Genomic DNA, 21,061 nt, shown 5'->3' with positions numbered 1-21,061 from the left:
TCCCTTCCCAGCTTTCTCCAAGACGGATCTGCAGGACAGGCTGTGTCTGACTCTCTCCTGTGGGGGTATAGGAGGCTGCCTCTCAGATGCATTAGAGGCCACCAGAGGTCCCACCCTTGGGAGCAGCGTGAAGCGGGGTGGTGGCCCTGGCAGCTCCTGCTGATGTCTACCGCCTGTGGACCTCGTGCTCTGGGGGCTCCATGCTTCTCCAGGGCACTGTACCCTGCCTTCTGAGGCTGCCTCTGCCAGCCCCTGAGCCAGCCTCTAGGGCCCATTCTCCCTCCAGGGTGCTAGAGCAGATGACCCATGTGTGCTGTTTCGCCTCATCCCTTCTCATGCCATGTAGCTGTGGTGGACAACTCCATGGAGGATGACTTGTCCCACCACCCCCAAGGGACAATGGCAGTGGCTTCTGCTTTTCTGTTCTTGATGTTTCTTGGGACCAAAGTCATCTCCACAAGCTAGGAAGTAAGAGGAGGTCAGCTAGTCCAGGAGGAATCCTCATAGCTTGGGAGAAGAGTCAGCTAATGAGCATCCCACCAGTCTCCTGACCTTCAGAGAGGACAATGCTGAAGGGTATTCTGTACAGCTTCTCAGGGGTCCCAGGAAGCAAGCCCCAGTTGCCCACAGCATCCATTAGCGCATCCTCATTCTCCACTCCTATGCCATCCCTCATTCCTGCTTTCAGGGTCCTTCTCCTGGGCGCTGCTTCTAAGTGTGCTCTGATCCAGGCCCCATAAAATGTGAGCCTCATGATTCAGTGAGGCTGTGTTGTGCAGACCTTGTAGGCGACCCCAGGCCAGTCTGTACACCCATGGTGACCACTAAGTTGCCTAAGTCACCCTTTCCCTAGGCCAGTATGGCAGAGCTAGGAGAGGGGACCTGGAAACCTCTGTGGTAATCTTTTATTCTATCCTCAGAACTCCTCTTAACCCATCAAGGAACCTCCTCTCCAGGGTCAAAGGTCAAAGCTCAAAGGATCAAAGGGAAGATGCAGTGTCCTGACGTCTGTCACCCTCCCACTTCCTTCCCCTTCCAGAACACACATGACCTGACAGAAAAGTTGTATTGGGCCTCTGCGGGCTCCTCTGCCTGTCTTCTCTGCATTCCCCAAGATAGACTTGAACTTGCAATATTCCTGCCTCAGGGGGGCCTTCACCTAGAGGCCAGGCCTGCTCTCCACGTGCTACAGTGACAGCAGTTGTTTCCCTGGCTGTGCTCCATGTTCTCCATGTTCCCTGGCTGTGCTCCACTGTTTCGCTAAAAAGAAGAAAAAAGTCAGCTCGGGGGCATTGAGCTCATCAGAGCCTCTTGTTCTCTCTGGCCCTGCGCTGACCTGCTCTGGAAGCACTAGTTACATGTGGCTTGCACTCCTGATGAGCTGCATTTTTAAGTTTATTAATAACTAAGAATAAAATTATAGCCGGGCAGGGTGGCACATGCTGCAATCTCAGCACTGGTGGAGGCTAAGGTAGGGGGATTGTAAGTTCAAGTCCATCTTGGGGACCACAGTGATTTAGCAGGACTGTGTCCCAAAATTTAGGGGAAAAAAGGGCTGGGTATAGCTCAATACAGAAGCTCTGGGTTCAATCCCAACTACAGAAGAAAAAAAAAAAAAAAAGAAAATAATACACTCATATGCAGCCAAAAAGGATAAATCAAGGCATTTTTAGGAAAACGGATGCATTTTGAGACCCTAATCTTACATGAAATAAATCAGGCACACACATTTAAATCTCGCATTGTTTCTCTTGTGTGAGAAACCCAAAGGGTAAACAGGAGCAAGTGAGGACTGGATGTGGGAGATGGAGGCAGGGGCTCGGGCCAGGTGGGGGTGGGGGAGGTGCAGGGGAAAGGACCTAAGGGAAAGGGCAAAAGTGGAATAGAGGTTTTGTAAGTGGGCAGGGGAAAGGGACACAAAAGAATTACGCTGTTATGTACATGTTCAAATCCTCTATAGTGAATATAATCTAATAAACATACCTTTATCTATATATCTCTATCTATCTCTATCTCTATCTCTATCTCTATCTCTATCTCTATCTCTATCTCTATCTCTATCTCTATACATTTTTTTGAGACAGGGTCTCACTATGTGGCCCAGGCTAGCCTATAACTCATATTGGTCCTCCTGCCTCAGCCTCCCAAGTGCTCAGATTACAGGCGTGCCACTATGCCTGGCCTAAAATGTATCTTTAAAATGTATACACTACATTTTAAAGATATACTGATAGTTGATTCAGTCAGTGGGACAGTTTTAAGTATGTTCAGAGTAAATTACATATGTGAATCTGTTTTTTTTAAGAACTTAATACAGGGTCTTGCTATGCAGCTTGGACTCATAGTGATCTTCCTGTGTCAGCCTCCCCAGCTCTGGGATTACGGGCATGCACCACCGTGTCCGGTTTTGGGGCTGGCACAGTGCACCTGGGGTTCTAGGGCAGGCCTGGCATGCTATACCCAGGATGGAACTGAGGATTCTGTGCTTGCCAGACAGGTGCTTAGATCACCAAACTATCTCCTCAACCCCCTAATCTGCTTTTTCAGCTAGAAGTTTTATAAAATCTAACTACAGAGTAAGTATCTGGTTGAAAATTTAACAGTCTAAATTGAGGTGCAGAAAGAGAAATTATATACTGGATTTCCAGCCTTCATATAAAGACAGAGTGGGGCAGAGAGAGTTCAGCAGCATAAGTGCCTGCCTGGCAAGTGCAAGGTCCCGAGTTTGATCCACCTCCCCAAACAAAAGAATTAAATACCTCATGAGTAATTCCTTTATATTGAATACATGTTGAAATGATAATATTTTTAATATACAGGATTAAATAAAGATTATTAAAGCTAATTTCGGGCTGGTGAGATGGCTCAGTGGTCTAAAGCACCTACTTAGAGCAAGCTTTGCAGAGCACAGGGACCAGGGTTCAATCCCCCAGCACCACATGCCAGCCGGCCCTGCCCCCTGGTGGGCTGAGCTGGCCACACACACACACACACACACACACACACACATAAATAAATAAAAAAAATTAAAAATAAAATAAAATAAAATCATACTGGTCTTTCTTAAAAAAAAAAAAAGCTAATTTCACCTGTTTTTACCACTTTCATTGTGTATACTAGAGAGTTAATTGTACCCATGGCTTTCATAGGCAGTTTTTCTCTGGTGGTGGTGGGGTGTTTCTTTTTTGCAGTGTTGAGAATCAAATGCAGGGCTTTGTGAATGCTGAGTGAGAGCTCTAAAACTCGATAGTTTCTGGCCCTAGTATGAATTGCTGAATTATTATGGTGGTCATCTAATATGGCTGAAGCCCTTAAAACAACAGCTTATCGTCCCAGAGACCACCTCCCCCTTCTCCAACCCAGCCCAAGGACCAATATCCTTTCACTTTTCCTGTAGCCACAGGAAAGACCCCAATCAGTTCTGATACTACTTTTTTTTTTTTTTTGCGGAACTGGGGATTGAACTCAGGCCCTTGCGCTTGCCAGGGAAGTGCTTATTCCACTGAGCCCATTTTTTACTTTTAAAAAATTCATTTTCTTTTTTCAGCCCTGATATTTCCAAACATCCCCCTCAAACTCCAACCCTAACACAAGTTCATAAAAGCCCCAGGTTTCTTTGTCTCAGGCCCGAGGATCCACCTGACCCACCTGCCCTTGATCCTCTCCCTGTCTTTGGAGTTAATAAAGGCTTCTTTTATCTTTCCCATTTCTTTACTGTACTGCCAATAAACCTATCACTACTGAGCTACACATGTAGTCCTTTTTATTGACTAATTGATTGGTTTGTTGATTTTTTTTTTAATGAGCAGAATATATTTATTGAGGGAAAGAAAGTTCCTGTCCAAGAGAGGGACAGGAGGGGGCCTGAGCGGATTGTCCCCAGGAAGATTTTTTGATTGAGATGGGCTTTTGCTGTGTTGCTCGGGCTGGTTTCACACTGCTGGCTCAAGTAATCATCCTGCCTCAGCCTCCCAAATGGCTGAAAGTGTACACTACTGTGCTCGGACTTGCTGTCTTTTTCACTGGAGTGATCTATGCCATTGTTCACCTGGCTGCTTCCGGGGGCTGTGAGCTGCCCTGGTCTGCCCCTGAAAGTGGAAGCCTACTAGAAAACACACATTATTATTATTATTATTATTATTATTATTATTATTATTGACATGGCCAAGGACCACAGGAAAGCTCTTTATTGCTGGGAGTGGCTCAGGCACTCCTAGTAGGCGGGTCTGCTTCCTTTCTACCATGACAGGCTCCTGGCTGCGCCGGATGGCGCTCCCTGGGCGAATGGCAGCCATGCGCAGGTCCGGGCCGTACTTGTTCTTTCGGATCATGTGGCGCAGGCTGCTGAGGGTGGCGCGTGTGCGCTCTTGTTGATGGTAGCGCACACATAGGAGATGGCTGGCTTCCGCCGTGGAGATCTCTGCTTCATGACCACCATGACCTTCTTGCTGTAGGCCGTCCGCTCTACACCCACCGTCTTGCGGTGAACCAGCCCATTGTAGAGAAAGGAGTTGCGGGCCTTCAAGTTATTGGGCTCCGTGCTGTACGTCTGCTTATTCCGCTTGATTAGGAAGCTGGAGCAGTTCCACACTATCCTCCACTGCAGGTGGGCAGGCATGGCGGGGACTCATCTCTCTGCTGAGGCTGGAGACGGAAAGACTAGAAAACACACTTTAAGGGCCAACTTTAATGTTTAGTATTTGCAAATATCATCTCCACCTCAGATGTACTGTTCCTATCCTGCCTTGAAGGACAAGGGGATTCCTTTCTCTTCTATGGCCTCTATATGAGAAGCAGATGAACGGAAGGATCTCTTTCAATGTCTTGAGTCAATGGATCAGTCCATCAGTCTTGTATTCACTAAGATGGAGAATGTAAGTAGGGAGAACTGTGCTTGATTTTAAACCAGCCAGAGGATCAGTGTTTCCAGCATCCCAGTTCGCATGATGGGGCCCATGTGTGGGCCTGGAGGGTGGGCACAGCATGGTCACTAAGCCCTCCTGCTGCTCTTCTCAAAGCCAGGTGCAGAGGCAGGGCCTCTAGGACAGTAGTTCCTGGCTAGGCTCCAGAGCAACAATGCTCCAAGCCCCAGGGACAGAGCTCAGGGCTCCCTTTGCTGAGTGTGTGGGGGACAGGGAAGACTGTCTAGATAAGACGGCCCCTCAGAGAAGACTTCTGGGGTTACTGGAAGCCCCGCAGGCTCTGGGCCTCTTCTCCCTGATCTCTCCCAGCAGTCTGCCCAGGAAAACAAAACAAAACAAAAAATACACCTTCCCTCCCCCCAGGATCTTCCTGTTACCTGCCCTAGGCAGCACTTAAGAAATAAGCCCAGTGGCTCTGATCGGGGAAATGAATAGGAGACGTTTGTGTTTACATCCTAAGAGGAAAGAGCCGCGTTTATTTCCTCAGTCTCAATACCAAAAGCTCATCAGCGGCTTCCTTGTTCGGGTAGCTGACAGTTCTCAGCACCACCTACAGCTGCCTTTTGGGTTCAACAGACTTCTGCGGCTGGCCTGGGAAGCAGATCCCCATTTATAACATTGTTTCTAAGGGATACACATTCCAACATCCAAACAATGAATTTGGTAAAAGAATGTTTGGCTTCCAGGCGGATGAGTTGGTCCGGCTGCATCTCGGAGGCTGGCCGCGCATTCACCGGCTGCTTTCTGCTTGGTGAGAGGACCCGCTCTGCAAGGTGGGGTAAGTGGGTGGGAGTGAGGAGAATCCTAATAAGATAGGGATACCAGGGCCGGGTACTTCCCCAACTCCCCGTCAGGGAAGCCGGGGAGGTCCAGGGTTGGGTGCAAAGGGGAGGTGAGATATGGACAAAGAAACTTGGCCTCTTTCATATTGCTGTCACGTCCTTCAGCCCGCGCAAAGAAAGGGGCCTGTTTAGCCCCTGCCCGGCTCAAACCCTTTTGTGAATGGACCAGGGTGTGTGTGTGTTGGGGGGCAAACCCGCAAAGCCACACATCCTCAGCACCGGGAATCTGCACGTTCTAGGTGGGTTTCGTGGGCAGTGGGACTGCTCCCGGGAGCTACTTTAACACCGCCAGGCGAGCCGAGGACAGTGACCGGGCCGCCAGGCCACAGCTCAACCCTCCTCCGCTCCTACCCTCCTCGCCGCCCTCGGCCGAGAAGAGTAGCTAGCTGGTAGCTGGGCGCACGGGCCGGGGGATGTAGCATTGTCTGGGAGTGAGAGAAGCCCCGCCCCCGAGGGAGGGGCAAGGGAGGGAGGAAGAAAGGCGCGAGGAGCTGGGTGGGGAGAGATGGAGAGCGAGAGAAAGAGCGGAGAAGACTGTCCGACCGGGTAGGGCTGATAAAACCAAGGGAGCCGGGGGGAGGAGCAGAGGGGCTGAGGGGCGCAGGAGGGCGTGGCGCGCGCACCCCCAGTCCCGCAGGCGGCGGCTCAGCCGGCCCGGAGGAAGCTCAGCCCGGAGATCGCTGGCTCAGCCCGGCCCGCTTAGGCGCCCCAGCTTCCAACTCTATAGTGCTCCGGGCGCGGGCGCCGGCGCGCGATCTGGGCACAAGGTGCAGGGCGCCGGACGGTCCTTTTCCCCGCGTCTCCTCCCCACGCCTGAAGTTTTCCCACGCTGCCCGAGCCCGGTGCGGGCCAGTGCCCCTCTCCTCCCGAGCGGTTAGCGTCTCCTCTCGCCCCGCCGCCGTGAGATCCCGGGCGTGCTGACGCCCTAAAGGCCGCGTGGGCGTGGAGCCCGGCGTGCCCGCCTGGCAGCCCAAGAAAGTTGCACCTCGGAGCTCATCCTGCTCCTCCAGCCCTAGGGCTCCTGCTCCCTCTGCGCCTGGGTTGGCGGCGGGAAGGTGTCCGTCCCACGCGCAGGATCTCTGGACTCCCTGGAGAGGCGGCTGGGCAGCAGGTGCAGGGGTGGGCGGGCCGCGACACCCGTGGAGTGTCAGTGCCAATCCGCCCCCTTTCTCCCGGGGCGATGGGCAGTCCTGAGGTGGTGCGCGTCCCCGCAACAATGTGGGGACGCGGGGCCTGTGTCTTCCGGGCACCTCCCCCGCTCTCCACTGCGCTGCGGTCTCGGTCTCGCGCTGTCTCTGGAGCAGGGCTGAGGTCGCCGGGGACCTAGCTTTGCGCTCTCTGACGCCGGAAAGAGGCAGGTGCCTCGAGCCGCGGAGTCACTTCTGCATTTCCATTGCTTACTCGGCACTCAGCTCTGAGCCGGGCGGCGAGTCCTGGGGACAGAAGGCGGTGGCAGTGGTCTGACAGGCCAAGGGTTCTGTTTCACGAAGGGGGTGCTGTTGGGGACCATCCACAGCACCTGTATACCCGAGGACCAGCTGAGCTCTCATCTTCTCAACGTGCTGTGTGTACTTTATTCCCAGGAGGCTGCAGCCCAGGGGACAAGAACACTTTCGCATAGGCCGTGTCTACAGTGCACCAGGGTTATAGTAAGTACCTTACAGGCGATAAGTGTGTGAAGGAATGAGCTCACAACAATTTGTCACGGTGCAGTCTCTGGTCTGGCTCCTGTTGGCCCTGGGACAATGACAGGAAAGAAACTGGAATCACTCTGGACAGCCAGAGACCTGCCAGGGCCTTCTTTCCAAAGCCTGTGAGTGAGGAATCTGAGATTGGCTCGGTCTTCTCCACCCACATTTGCTTACTGAAAACTTTTCTTGCAGGTGACCTGAGGGCTGAGCAAACCCTGGATAAGATACTTTGTGTTGGGGAAGTGTGCTGTGTTGGCTTCCAGGCGCTCGTGAGAGCTCAGAGTCTGGAGTAGGGGCCAAGAGTGTGGCTGTGTTTTGTCCCTAGGGCTTCTTTGGGTGGGTGGGGGGCAAGATGCAAGCTGAGTGTGGGATGCACCTGGGGATGTGGGCTGGTCTGTTCTGGGATTCTTTGTGCTAGGGAGCTTGCAAATGCAAATGAAGAGCAGAGGTAGGGTGTTGTGGAGACAGGATAAAATTTGGGGTATAGCTAGACCTATCCGAGGGACTCCACATTGTGATACTGAAATTCCATTAGAATGACAGGTGACTTAGGGGAGCCTGCTGAGAGGAGGCCGAGGAAGGTGGGGTCCCCTGCTGGGCAGTGTGTACCTGCACCAGCTGGTGTCAGCCTCACTTTCCTGAGATGCTTTCCCCTGGCCCTTGGGGCTCCACAGTCTTCCTGTCTGCATCCCCTTGTGGATTTGGTTCAGTTTGGAGGTCCAGGCCTGCACCCTGGTTTGCACAACAAGGGAGCCAGCAGAGGACCCCCATGCAGCGTTTTGTCTTAGTCTCCTCCTCTCTCTGTGGTGCCCTGGCCACCAAGGGCATCTTCTTGGGTTGGGCTTGGTTCCTGTGCCCAGAGCCCTCAGCCAGCTGGAGAGCTACCCCCTGTTCCTCAGCCGCCACACAGAGACTCATCAGGAAGGCAAAACTGCTCCTGGGCTTGATTATAATGTGGTCCTCTTCTAGTCACCTTGGCAGGATGTGTCTTTACTGCCTGGGACCTGAGAGTTTACTAAGAGGCCCAGAGATGCACTGGGTGTCACTGTCCATGATAAATGGTGCTAGAAATGAACACAGTGTCCACTCTGTCCTTGAGTCCCCATCACTACCCAGAGCTGCCCCTGCTGAGTTTATAAACCTGCATAGCAGACCCTCCTGCCACTTCCTCCACCTGCCACTCTTCAATTATCTATCCCAATAACACCCTGTGCTACTTAAATACCTCTTTGCCATTCAAAAGAATTTTCTTAAGTCCTTAAAGTGGGGTAAGCTCCCTCAGCCTGTGGTCACTAGTCTGGTTTATTTGGCCTGATTGTGGGTTTCCATGGAGGACATGCCCTTTGGGGGCTGTGGGTGTGTGGGCGGGGAAGAGGCACAGTAAACAGGGACATCCCTAGACTCAGAGGCTGAGCCCCCAGTGGGTCATTCTTTATAGTCCCTGGCCTGGCTGACCCAGCCTGTAATCAAAAGCTGATAAAACTGTTTGGGGTAATAGCCTCAGGCTTCAGGACTCTGCCCAAAGGGCAGTGCCTGAACAGAGAGGAAAATCTCAAGAGGTCAGAGACCTAGAGGGGAACTTGCCTGGCCAGTGCATAAAGTGACTTAGAAGGGCTTCTCCTTTTTCCTTCTGTTGACAAAACTTGGCAAAAGCATTCCTGTGCTTTCTTTGATGACGCCAACCCCCAACCCCAAGTGATTTAGCCAAGTAGGCTCGCTGCATTGGCGTGGTGGTGTTTTACCCGCAGCTCCCTCAGCTGTGTCTTCGTGGTTGACTTATTGCTGTGAAGTATGATGAAAGTGTTGGGTTTGGAGTTTCACCAGCGCTGGAGCCTTTTCTAGTGGCAGGATATGGGGTAATTACTGAACACTATCAGTGTCCTGCTTGCACTCTCTTGTCCTCCACAGTGGTGACAAACACTCTGGTTCCCTTGCCTCTGCAAGAATCACTCTGCAACAGGCTCTGTGCGGTCTTTGAAGTTCCTGGCAGGACCGAGTCCCAGTGCTCATGCAGTCACTTGCTCCCTGCAGGGGCTGTCTCCCCTTTCCTGTCTCTCTACCTATTTCTCCTGCACTTGAGTAGTTGCCTCAGGGTCTCCCTCACTGTGAAGCCAACCTAAGACAAGCTTTATTCTGGCGTTATGAGCCCCCGAAAGCTTCAGTTTCCCCAACAGTCCTTTGCACCCTCCTCCTATCTACTTATGAACAATTTTTTTTTTTTTATTTTAGGGAACGATCTACAGGGTGTTCAGGGTCTCATTACTAGATTGGACTTGTAGTGATCTGCCTGTTGATAGCCTCCCAAGAGCTGGAATTATAGGCGTGCGCCACCACACCCAGTCTACATGAACAAAATCTTTACCAACACAAAACTTTTCCTGCATCCACTCTTGTGATGCCTGTCATTGGGCTCCCTACACTGGGCATCCTAGATTCTGCTCTGCTGACCAGGGAGCACAAAAGACACTAACCCAGCATCTTTCTGTCCTCGTGTTCCTGTTTTACTTCCTGGCACAGACAAGCTGTGTCCCCAGAGAAGGTCTGGGAAGAGGATTGCAGAGAGGTTGATTTCTTATGGGAAAGATTTCTGGAACAATGGAGCAATTCTATAGAAGCCCAAGTGGAATCCAAGCAAAGCCCAGGTAGAGCAAGAAATTAAAAAACAACAGCAGCCCAAAATTTGGCATCTTTGGTTTAGTTTTCCTCTTAATGCTCTGTTGATAAATCTTCCAACCGGTGTCCCTGCCTCAGAAATTCCACCCGTAGGGATTCCTATCCTATAATTGGACTCATGCACAGGGAGGCCCTTTGTAGCATCGTTCTCAATAATGATAATGACGAAAAGTGGAGACAAATATCCTATGATCATAAATTAGTTGATTTTGGTCTATCTGTATGTTGAAATGCCTCCATGTGGCTTCAGAAATAAAGGAAACGGATGTGTGTCCATAAACATGGACACATATATTTCTAAGAAGTTTACCAAGGCGTGTGTTATTTTTTGTAAGCTATATCACCCATTTATATTTGCATCTGGGAGGATATATGGCAGAATGGTAATGGGGATTGTCTAGCTGGTAGAATTTCAGGAGATTTTGATTTCTATCACTTTGTTTTTATATGCAATCATTTAATATTTTTTATTGTGATAAAATATATCATAACATTTGCCTTTTAAACTATTTTTAAGTGTACTGTTTTAAGGCATAAGTACTTCACAATCTTGTGCAATTGTTACCACTTCCAAAACCTCCTTGTCATCCCAGACAGAAATCTGTACTCATTGGAAAATATTCCTCTTTTCTGTCCTCCCCCAAGTGTGGGTAACTTTGATGCTACTTACTTTCTTCATGAATATGCCTATTCTAGATATATAAATAGAATCATAAATTATTTTGTTCTATCAATATTTTGACTTGTTTATATTTTTAAAATAAAACATTAAAAGATTTCATTTACTTATGCTATGGAAAAGAAAAGGAAAGCCCTGGAAGAGCGTTGTACTTTTTGGCCTCTGGTGGTTCCATTTTAGGCATGGCCACAGGGCCCTGGCCATCCTTCCTGCCCTGGCGCAGGCATTGGGGTACCACCTCTATCCCTGCCTGGGAGGACAATGTAGGTGGCCTGGGCTGAGGAATGTAGCCCTGCTGCGGGGAGCTGGCCATGCCTGTGGCTTGCTGGTGGCTGGTGGCTGGGCCTTAGGCCTCAGACCCCTCTGCTGATCTGCATGGCCGTGAGCTTGGGAGGGTGACTTGTGGTTCTGCATGCCTCAGGCCCAGCAGCTGTCCTGTTGTGGGTGAATGACATCTTCTTACCAAGTGGACATTTCATCACTGAGATTCACTCCCAAGAAGACTGAGAAAGCCTCGCTTTTTCTAGCCCAAGCATCTCTGTGTGTCCCAAATCCTGTGGCCAAACTAGACCTGCTCAATGGCTACCATGGCACCATGGGTGTGGCCACTGCATGGTTTGTGTACAATGTGGCCAGGGGCACAGGGAGGACTTTAGCTTTAGTAGCCTCAGATAATTGGTATGCTCTTCCCAAGGCTCCTCGTAGGGTTGACCGTGTGGGAGAGTACTGCTGGCTGGGTGTGTAGTGAGTAGAGGCAGAATGGGGTGTGGTGCGAGGTGGGAGAGGGAGCATTTCTGGTCTCCTTTGAGGTGGAAGGGAGTCAGGGAGCTGGGGAGGAGGGCACAGGACTGAAGGACAAGTCTTGCTGCTGGGCTCAGGCTCCTGGGATGGGCCCGGTAGCTTTTCTGCTAGACCTCTGTGCCACGCAGGGGCGCTCAGTTCCCTCTTACCTCAGCTGGTCAGAGAGTGAGGCCCAGGAGGGCTCTCGCCTGGCAGTTCTGAGCTTTCCTCTGTCAATGGGTAGCCTTTAATCGGAGGCAGGTGAGGAAGTGTAAAGAGAGTCTCCACAAAGGTAGGCATCTAGGACCAGGCACGAGGAGTTCTGTTTCTCATGGCTGATTGTTTTGTACAGTTTGTCGGCTGGTTAGGGAACAGGCTGGGGAGGGCGTGAGCATGGTACTATGGAAGCCTTCCCTCAGCCTCCAGGAAGCCTATGGAAAGCCCCTCTGTCTGGCTCCGGGAAGGATGGGAGAGCCGTGTGTGTGTGTGTGTGTGTGTGTGTGTGTGTGTGTACCCACACGAGCTGTTGGGTGTGTGGACAGATTAAAGGGAGGCACACATGATGCCCAACAATGGCAGTTACCCAGATGGCACCAGGTATGTGGGTGCTTTCCATTCCCCTCTCTCTTGCACTGCTCCTCAAGTCCAAGAAAACTCTCATCTCTGGGGTTGAGGGGAAAGCCGTCCTGGCTTTGGGTTTCCAACATTGACTCAGGGAGTGAGAGAAAAACCCCCAAAATCTCTGCACACGCAGCTGTGAGTCTCAGCCTACAACACCAAAAAAGGAAGAAGTGCCGGGGTTCCCTTCAGGAAGGGGATGTGAGGTCAGAGGTGAGTCTCAGAGTGGCCTGTGACTTGGAAACCACCAGTAAACAGGACGCGTGGCCATCACAGAAGCCTGTGCTCAAAGGAAACGAGGAACGGAGCCAGCCCCTGCTCACCTGCCGGGATCATTCAGTATGTCTGTAGGGAGTGGCCCACACAAAGCACCAGGGACACAGACCTTAGACCCTCCTGTGGGACAGCCTGCCAAGGGACCTGGGCTCCACTTACTTCCCTAATTACTACACTGCAAGGAAGCTTAATTGGTCCTTCCCCAGGTCAGCCATTGAAGCCACACTGTAAAATAGCCCTAGGTGTTGAGACATGCAGGTCAGGGCATATCCCCTCATCTATGCTGTCCTGGGCCAGTGCTGTCACCTCTGCCCCCAGGCCCAGTGTAATCACATAGATTCCTCACCAAGGGCTGAAACATGGGCTCCTGCAGGGCCTCTCATGGCTGTTGGGAGAGGGGCTTCTTCAAGTCTGTAGGTCATGGGAAGGAGCTTACCAGTCTAATTCCCTGTCTGACCCGGTCCTATTGTAGGTTAAAAGACTCCTAATTCCACTAGGTCCTCCCCAGATCCTGTGGGAGATTGCTGCAGAGAGGCCAAGAAGAAAGCAGGCCCTGATGGCTGTTAGAAGTGGGTCCTACAATCTTAGCCCTGTCTGTGAAAGATCTCCATGAAACCCCTAAAGAACTGGGTGAGGGGAGACTTCTAAAATGCCGACCCATCCAGGCCCTGGAGAGTGGCACCCAGAGAGGGTGTGAGCTTGAGACTTCCCCCAGATGTGCCTGGCTTCTCTGTCCTTGACCTCTGGAATGCCCTCCAAAGAGAGCCCAGGATGTATGGAAGTATTTCTCTGAGATCTGAGAGCCACTGTAGCAAATCCCTCAGACACGAGAAGAGGTTCTTCTGCTCATCTGACCTGGGGGTGACTTGAGTTTCTCCTTGGGGATCAAGTTTCCTGGTGACTCGCCTGGCCAGGCCCCCTGGTGTGGAGCAGGACACAGGCATTTTGGCTAGGGATTCTGGCGCCTGTGTCCTCAGATCATCCATAGGCGCTGTGGCTTTGGGGAGGTCAGACCACTGCTGAGACCAGAGTGCAGGTTCAGGTGGGGCCCCGCTGTGGGAAGGAGGGGTGGGGCACTTGGGATCCCAGCCCCACACCTGTCTGTGGTGTCTCAGTTCCTCTTCTGTGTGTCTCCCTGGTAGGCACAAGGTGGCTTGGACAGGGCACCTCCGGGGCATTACCAGTAGCTGAAGTTTTTTTGGGGGGTGTGCAGAGTGGGGAGGGTCTGTGGGGGTCAGGATGAGGAGGGCTCATTCTCTAACTGATGTGACTGAGAACCTTGTCACAGGTCAGTGGCCCTGTGATTGCCTGTGCCCATGCGACAAGCATGCTTTTCCGACTCCCACCTGTCCCTGAGCCCCAGGACTCAGGGCTGTTCTGGCTGGTCCCTGAAGCCGTCTTCACTTCCTGTCTCCTCTTCCCCGAGTCCTGAACACCCAGAGCTCAGCCCAGCACCACAAAAAGAGCCCTGGGCTTCATACTGGTGTGTGACAGAACGTCTGCCTCTCCATCTTTCAGGTGGGGTGAAAATGAAGCCTCCCCTTGTGGTTCCTGGGGCCAAGGTGAAGCACCAAGGGCTGGCAGATGTGCACCTTCTTGGTGGCCACCCGGCACCACTGAGTCAGAAAGGAAAGCAAGGGATTTTCCCAAGCGCAGGGGTTTCTGACATGCACCCAGCAGGGCTCAGCCTCTTGACAGGAGTTGATGTGTGGGTGGACACCCCTCGCCACAGGGAAGCTGTGGTGTCTGGGGTACCCCTTTGTAGCTGGGCTGGTCTACGTCTGAGTGCGGCGCTGCTTGTGGTGGAATTTGCTGGACTTGGGTCTTTGGCAGGTTTGGAGCTTCTCCAGGCCAAGCTGCTTCGCTTGCAAAATGGGAATAATAAGGCTTCTTTACTCTGCACTGAGGCCCAAGCCCAGGGCCCGCCACATGCTAGGTGGACGCTTTACCATTGAGCTTCACCCCTTGCCTTAGATTTCTCGTTTGGTGAGGTGGTCGTGGGAATTAGATGAGTCAAAGCTGGGGCCCGTGGGGAGCTCTCCTGGTGGTGGCTGCTGTGAATCTGCTGCTTCTCTTTTCCACCCGCTGTCAGTGCTGTTCTTCCTCAAGCAGGGCGAGGCAACTTCTTTTCCATGCTTAGAATTCTTTTGGGGTTAGGGTGAGGCTTTACATGTGGCCTTTGCCTTCCACATCAGGCCTCCCATGGCGGTGTGGTCTTAGGGCCCTTTCTGGGCAGAGGGCCTCTGGGGGCGGGGTGGTGGCATTTGGGCGGGGCAGGGGGAGGAAGGGATGGAGGAGATGATGTGGGGAAGGTTCATGGGGTGAGCAGGGCCCAGACAGGACAGCCTGGCCAGGAAGTGGTCTTCAGTTGGTGGAGGGTGGGTGTGCCTCGTCTTCTTTAGAGGACACCCAAATGTTGCCCCTCAAGTCAGTGAACTTCTACGCAGACACTCGGCATCTGGAGATCTTGGCAGGGGCCCAGGCCACAGTCAAGTCTCCTTCCTCAAGTAGTGCAATGGGGCTGGGGCTTCCTGTTTGCCGTTGGCACTTCCTCTCTCCAGAGTGAGGCCCTGGGAGCCTGGGCCACCTCCTGCATCGATGCTCACATGCAAAGCCTGATCTCTGAGGAGACCTAACCAAGGCAAAATTTAACACTGTAGTATGAATCACAGTGCCAGAGAACTGTCCTCTCTAACCCAGGAGATCCAGCTTGTCTTCAGGGCTCAGAGAAGAGATAGGGACAGGCCCTGAAAAGGGGAAGTTGCGGGCCTCCAGTGCGCATTTCCTCTGCATCAGGCTGGGGCGCAGCTGACTTCCTGGCTTCTGTGACTTGTGCCCTGGCCCAGAAGAAGGGGCCTCTTTCTACATCAGTTTTCTGCTTGCAGATGCTGACCTCTTGGACACCCTACACTGTCCCCTTTTTCCTCTAAAATAATAATAGGGAGTGGCTGCTCTATACCCAACCCAGTTTGCTGTTAGAGAATTCCAATCCTTTTTTTTTTTTTTTGAAGGCTACTCTAAAATACATATGGTGCTGTCCTCGGTCCACGTAGCATGGTCCCTCCCAGATCACAGTGCTTGGACCCTGGCAAGACCCAGGAGGCTCCCAGGGAGTCAGATGTCATTGGTCCGGCCGCAGCCTAGACATGAGGGTTTTTGAAGCAGCCCCCTGGCTCCAGGCCAGCTGTTCCTCCCAGCCCATCTCCCACTCTCCCGTGGCTTTAAGGAGAAACCTTTCTGTGCCCTCTCCCTGGGGCTGTGGCTCTGCAGAGTTGGCCACCTTGGGGACTCCCAGGACATTCCTCCTTTCCCCAGGCCAGTTCTCCCTTTTCTCAGATGTATGTTAGGAAACAAATTTCAAAAACAGCTACCAAAGGGAATTTTCCCTCCTCCTTGCTGTGGACTTTCCTACCAGGGATGTGCCCTTTATTCTGCTCCTGTGCCTCTCCCCTGGGGCTTTCCAGTGGGCACAGAAGAAGAGAGATGCTTAGCATCGAGGCTGGGACAGAAAGGGTAAGGGTGAGCTGGCATCCAGGTTCCCAGCTGCAGGGAGCGAGGGAACCAGCATTGGGAGGAGCCAAGGTGAAGGACAGGGATTCAGCTGTCTTGGAGGGGAGCTCTTGGGGCAGCTTTTCCTGGCTCCCAGAGCTGGTTGGCCTTTGCTGTGCTCACCTGAGGCCAGGCTGTGTGTTCCCAGGTGTGGACAGCCCTTCTTTGACTCTGAGGTCTGGGAGAGGGCGGGGCCAAAGGCTCCTTATAGCCTTGCATGGCCTATTGCTCTGGCAGTTCTGTCCCTTGCAGCCTGGTCCTGCTGCTTCTTCCCAGGCAGGATGAACTCCAGTCCTCCCACATGCAGAACTGGTAGGGTGGCTGCTGGTGGTCCCCACAGGGTCTCCTTTGTCTGTTGTGTCTTGTGAGCATTAGCCCCATGGCTGGTAGCTGCCCGTCACCCTGAGAACTGCTCTTGTAGGGAAAGCCCCAGCTGTGCCCTCCTTGGAGGGGTGGCGCAGGGGGCCAGGCTGAACCTGCCAGCTCGGGCTGGACAGTTCCCGTGCTGCTTGCCACACCCCAGTGCCTCTGGGACAGGCTGTGGCTTGCCTCCAGTTGGGCCTGCTCATCCCTGAGCTCCATCCAACCTGGCCCTGCCTCCACACTCCCTCACAGGTTTCTCCTGGACATGCTTTCTCAAGAAAGCACATATGCTGGACATGGAAGGGCATGCCTGTCATAACAGCTACTTGAGAGGCTGAGGCAGGAGGCTCCCAAGTTCAAACCTAACCTGGACAACTTAGACACTGTCTCAAAATTAAAAAATGAGAAATGAGCTGGGGATGGAGTTTACTATGTAGGTCCTGGGTTCAGTCTCCAGTACTGCAAAGAAATGGGGGAATGGAACTGTAATTCATGGGTAGAATATCCCAGGTTCCATCCTCAGCACCACCAAAACACAAAGCTCTCTCACTCTCTCTCGCTGGCATGTGGTGCTGGGGGATTGAACCACGGTCCCTGTGCTTTGCTAAGCTTTTTCTAAGTAGGTGCTTTAGACCACTGAGCCATCTCACCAGCCCGCAAAAGACCTCTTGCACTGCTCTTCAGAAAGCCCTGACCTCCTGATTGGAAACAACTGGTTGGATCCCTTGGGTTGCTGAGCCCGTCCCCACCTCGAAGGAGTCATTGTAACCATGGGAACAGCAGCAGGATGGAGCTCAGGCTGGGAGTCCAGGCCCACAGTGGGTTGGGGTGGGGAGGGCACCGGCAGGCGATTGCCTTGCAGTTGGAAGTTCCCTAAGGAAGGGCCTGCTAAGGGTCATAGGCACTGGACTTAGAAACATACAGGAGTCATGATGAGTCTCTGAGGGGGACGACTCCCACTGACAGGGGACGGCATTGCCCAGGCATTTAGGGGATCTCATGAGAATCCAGATCATTCTGCCAAGCATCGGGCTAGGGCTAGGAGGACTGGTGGTGGCCAGTGTGACTAGGGCCTAGAAGGCTCTTGTCACAGCTGAGCAGGTCCAGCAGTGTTCACCTCTCCAAACTTTAGCAGATACGCTTTGTAGTTAACAGATAATCAGGAGACACTTTAACTTTTAAAGTTGTTTTGCTAAGAAGCACTGATTTAGAATACCCCTGTCTATAAAGTAGATTTAAATGTGTTAGACTTCCAAAGAGCAACTCCAGGTGAATAGCTATGAAGTCTATCCTGTCTTTTTTTTTTTTTTTTTAATGTATTTAGTACAGAGTCTACAGGGTCTTACTACATAGATCAGACTTGTAGTGATCCTCCTGTTTTCAGCCTCCCAAGTGCTGGGATTACAGGCTTGCACCACCATGCCCAGTCTCATTCGCCATCTCAACACAAGCCGGGGGTGATCCCTGCATCTGCTGAGCTATCTGGTCTGTCCTATCTTATGATCTCTTTCTCCCTCTCTCCTCCTTGCTTGGTGTGATAATAGATGAGGTGTTTCAGTTTTGAGCCTGCGAAGCTGGCTAATGTGGGAAAGCCTTCTTTCCTTCCTGCCTCTTCCCTTTTACAAAGACATGGTGACTGTCGGTACACATCCCCAAGGCATCATGGGATGCGATGCTCATAAAGATTCCTATAAGCCACTTTTGAGTCCAGGAGAGCCCCCTACATTCTCCATAACAGCAGGGAAGCCAGCAGATTTGCAATCAGCCAGCTGAGCAAATCCCTCTTTCTGAGGTCACAGCTGTTGGCAGGCGCCCTTGGAGGAAGTCTGATGGAATCCTCATTCCAGCCCCTTCGCCCATCTTCCTCTGACCCTCCCTTCTGTGAGGAACAATGCTGTTTAAGACTTAACTCTAAATTTCCGGGCCTTTGTTACCACTGCTGCTGTGTTTGCCCTGTTGTGCATATAAATTTAGCTTGGCTTTTCAGATTTATTAATATTTGAATTTATTTTTCTGTGCAGTATAGACTTTTTTTTTTTTCAGAACCAGGGATTGAACTCAGGCCCTTGTGCTTGCCAGGGAAGCATTTATTCTACTGAGCTATCTCCCTGGCCCCGCAGTATAGACTTTTGAGGTAGAATAGAAGGAATAAAGATAGGTAGAAAGGAGACAAGGAAACTTTAATACTGAGGTGTGGCCATAGTTCCCCAGTGTGTATTTCCTCCAGGACCATCACTGAGGGAAACTCTGAGTCAATGAATTAACTGAGCTGGTGGATTACTGTTATGGTAAAGGGCTTAAGATGAAGAAATAGAGTCTAGGGGCTCAAAGACTGTTTTTAGGTAAAACTTCTGAGATCACTCACTCTCCTCAAGGGCTCCTCCGGGCACACATCCTTATCCCAACCGCAGATGTTCCCTTTTAAGGGCCAATCCCGTCTCCCTTGAGTGTGCCCTGCTTTAACTCTGCCTACCTCATCTATCCATGCCACTCCCAGAGGCTGAACTAACTGTTTCTGGCTTTGGACCTGCTCCACCAGGGAGTGAGGGATCTCCTCATCTCCTTGGGCCTGACTGGCGGCACTTGGCCCATTTTTCCAAATTGAGTGTAGGATCCTTTTCTTATCCTCCATTAAAGCCCTTTATGTGCTAAGGACGGTGGCCCCTTCTCATGGGTATTGCAATATTTCTCATTTGTTATTTGTCTTTTGACTTTGTGTAGGGTAACTTGTTTGTTGAAATGAAAACTTAAAAATTATAGGTTTGCATAAAGTTTTCATTGCTAAATATCTTCTGAATTCCTACTCAAGGAAGGTTTTTCCCACTTGAAATTTATATATTTCTTAAGTTTCTTTTCTTTTCTTTTTTTTTTATCTTTTAAAACTAAAGTATTTATTTTGATTGATTGCTGCAGTTCTCAAGATGAACTGGACGCTGCAACTGCGGCTCTCTTGGGTTTAGGTGTCCACGTTCCTTCGCGGAAGCCATGCCTGAACCTGCGATATACAATTTTTAGGTGCCTCATTCGACCAGTTCCGATGGTATTTCACCTTTTAGCCTTTACACTCCAGTTATACTTTCTTTTGCGCTTGGCGGGATAGCCACATTTGCCACAAGTCGACTTCTGAAGGTGGTAGGCCTTAGAGCCACAGAGAGGCACAACATGTGTGTCTTATTACGACGCTTTCTAAAGGATGACGTTCCCTTCGTCATCTCCCTTGTGCCACCGACACCAAAGAGCATATTTCCTAATTTTCTTGGTACTGGAGATTGAATCTAGGCTTTGCTCTGGGCTACATGCCCGGCCCTTTTAATTTATTTTCACTTTTATTTATTTTGCTCCATAAAATTATATTGAGAAACAAATAGCAATGAGACAGTTTCAAACCAAATTGGTAGGACAGTTTCAATAATTAACACATTACAACATTCTTCCTAGTGGTTAATTGCTGTACAAGATGCGGACATGATATCCTATTTACAAACACTATTAGAACAAATCCCTCTATTCATTAAGAGAAAGTAACTATATATCTATTCTAACCACTTTGAATACACAGATACAAAATGGACATTCATCTGTATTCCCTTTTTTTGTTAAGTTCCATCATTTAAAATTATAGGTGTGTAAACTCAACAAAATATTCTAAAAGAGTTCAGAGGTCCATAATATTCACTTTTATTTTTGAGACAAGGTCTCGGTTGCTAAGCGGCTTAGGCTAGGCTTGAAGCCGAAGTCCTCATGTCTTGGCCTCCCACAGGGCTGAGACTGTAGGTGTGCACCCCCACACCTGGCAGTGCTTTAAGGTTTTGATTCATCTATGAGTTCTTTGGGTAGAAAGAGTAAGATGTAGGTTTAGCTTCCTCAGCTTTCACTTTACAAAGGTCAGCCAAGACTCTAGTGATTTTTTTTTTGGGTGGCTCTATCTTTGCTGTTTAAAATTACTATTCACGTTCTAAGTTCCCTGACATATTTGGGTTTATTTCTGTACTATATTGTTTCGTCAATCTGCTTAATTTTTCTCTATACCAAATAGATTTAATAAGTATGGAGAAGACTGAAATTCCGTAATTGGTATTCTTAGTAGACTTAAGAGGATATGGTACGAAAAAGGGAACTGTCTTAGGAGCCAGGCTGATTGCTTTCAGATGCAAAACAAAATTACCAAATTATAGGTTATGAAGGAGGTAGTGAACAAAGAGAAGTCCTGCAGCAAATTTAGCCAGCGAATTAGAAGATTAGCTGGAGAATTCTGATGAAAATAAGAGATGAGGATTATGAATAAAAATGATGAGACTTGGAAGAGAGTGCAGGGATGGATGGATGGGTACATGGGTAGATGGATGGATGAGCGGATGGGTGATTGAATGGACAGGTGGAAGGATGGATGGGTGGATGGATGGATGGGCAGAAAGATGGAAAGGGCTCAACCAGGAGGATAAGATATGGCAAACAAAATAAGAAAATAGAATAGCTTTTCCCCTGGTTAGAGACAGACCCCAGTGCTCAGTGTGAGGACTGCCAGTGGCCAGACAGTGTTTAACAAGAGCCTGCTCCAACAAGACTGTAGAGTTTTTTTTCTTTTGAGACAGGGCCTTTTTTTTTTTTTCTTTTCCAGAACCAGGGATTGAACTCAGGCCCTTGCGTTTGCCAGGGAAAGGCTTATTC

At 50.6% G+C, this 21,061-nt stretch overlaps 1 protein-coding gene and 2 pseudogenes across 5 annotated transcripts in view; 1 reads left to right on the top strand and 2 right to left on the bottom strand.

Annotated features, from left to right (window-relative positions):
- Positions 1-323: 323 nt before the first annotated feature.
- LOC101575973 lies at positions 324-4,618 on the bottom strand (annotated as a pseudogene).
- A 912-nt stretch (positions 4,619-5,530) lies between these two features.
- Rassf2 (Ras association domain family member 2) overlaps positions 5,531-21,061 on the top strand; it is a 39,238-nt gene continuing 23,707 nt past the window's right edge. The window contains exons 1-2 of one of the 5 annotated variants that reach the window (XM_023718609.1): positions 5,532-5,700; positions 7,348-7,413. The gene's annotated coding sequence lies outside the window, so the exon portion shown is untranslated. Of the gene's footprint in view, positions 5,701-6,244; positions 6,311-7,347; positions 7,414-12,935; positions 12,942-21,061 lie in introns of those variants that run through there. The other 4 variants (XM_023718608.1, XM_023718610.1, XM_004634276.2 and 1 more) reach the window with 4 other exon arrangements.
- LOC101575588 lies at positions 19,310-19,605 on the bottom strand (annotated as a pseudogene).

Source organism: Octodon degus, unplaced genomic scaffold (genome assembly GCF_000260255.1).
Source record: "Octodon degus isolate 3935 unplaced genomic scaffold, OctDeg1.0 scaffold00060, whole genome shotgun sequence".
Classification (NCBI taxonomy): Eukaryota; Metazoa; Chordata; class Mammalia; order Rodentia; family Octodontidae; genus Octodon; species Octodon degus.
The sequence above is the reverse complement of the archived record's forward strand: the minus strand, read 5'-3'. Positions and strand labels throughout refer to the sequence as shown.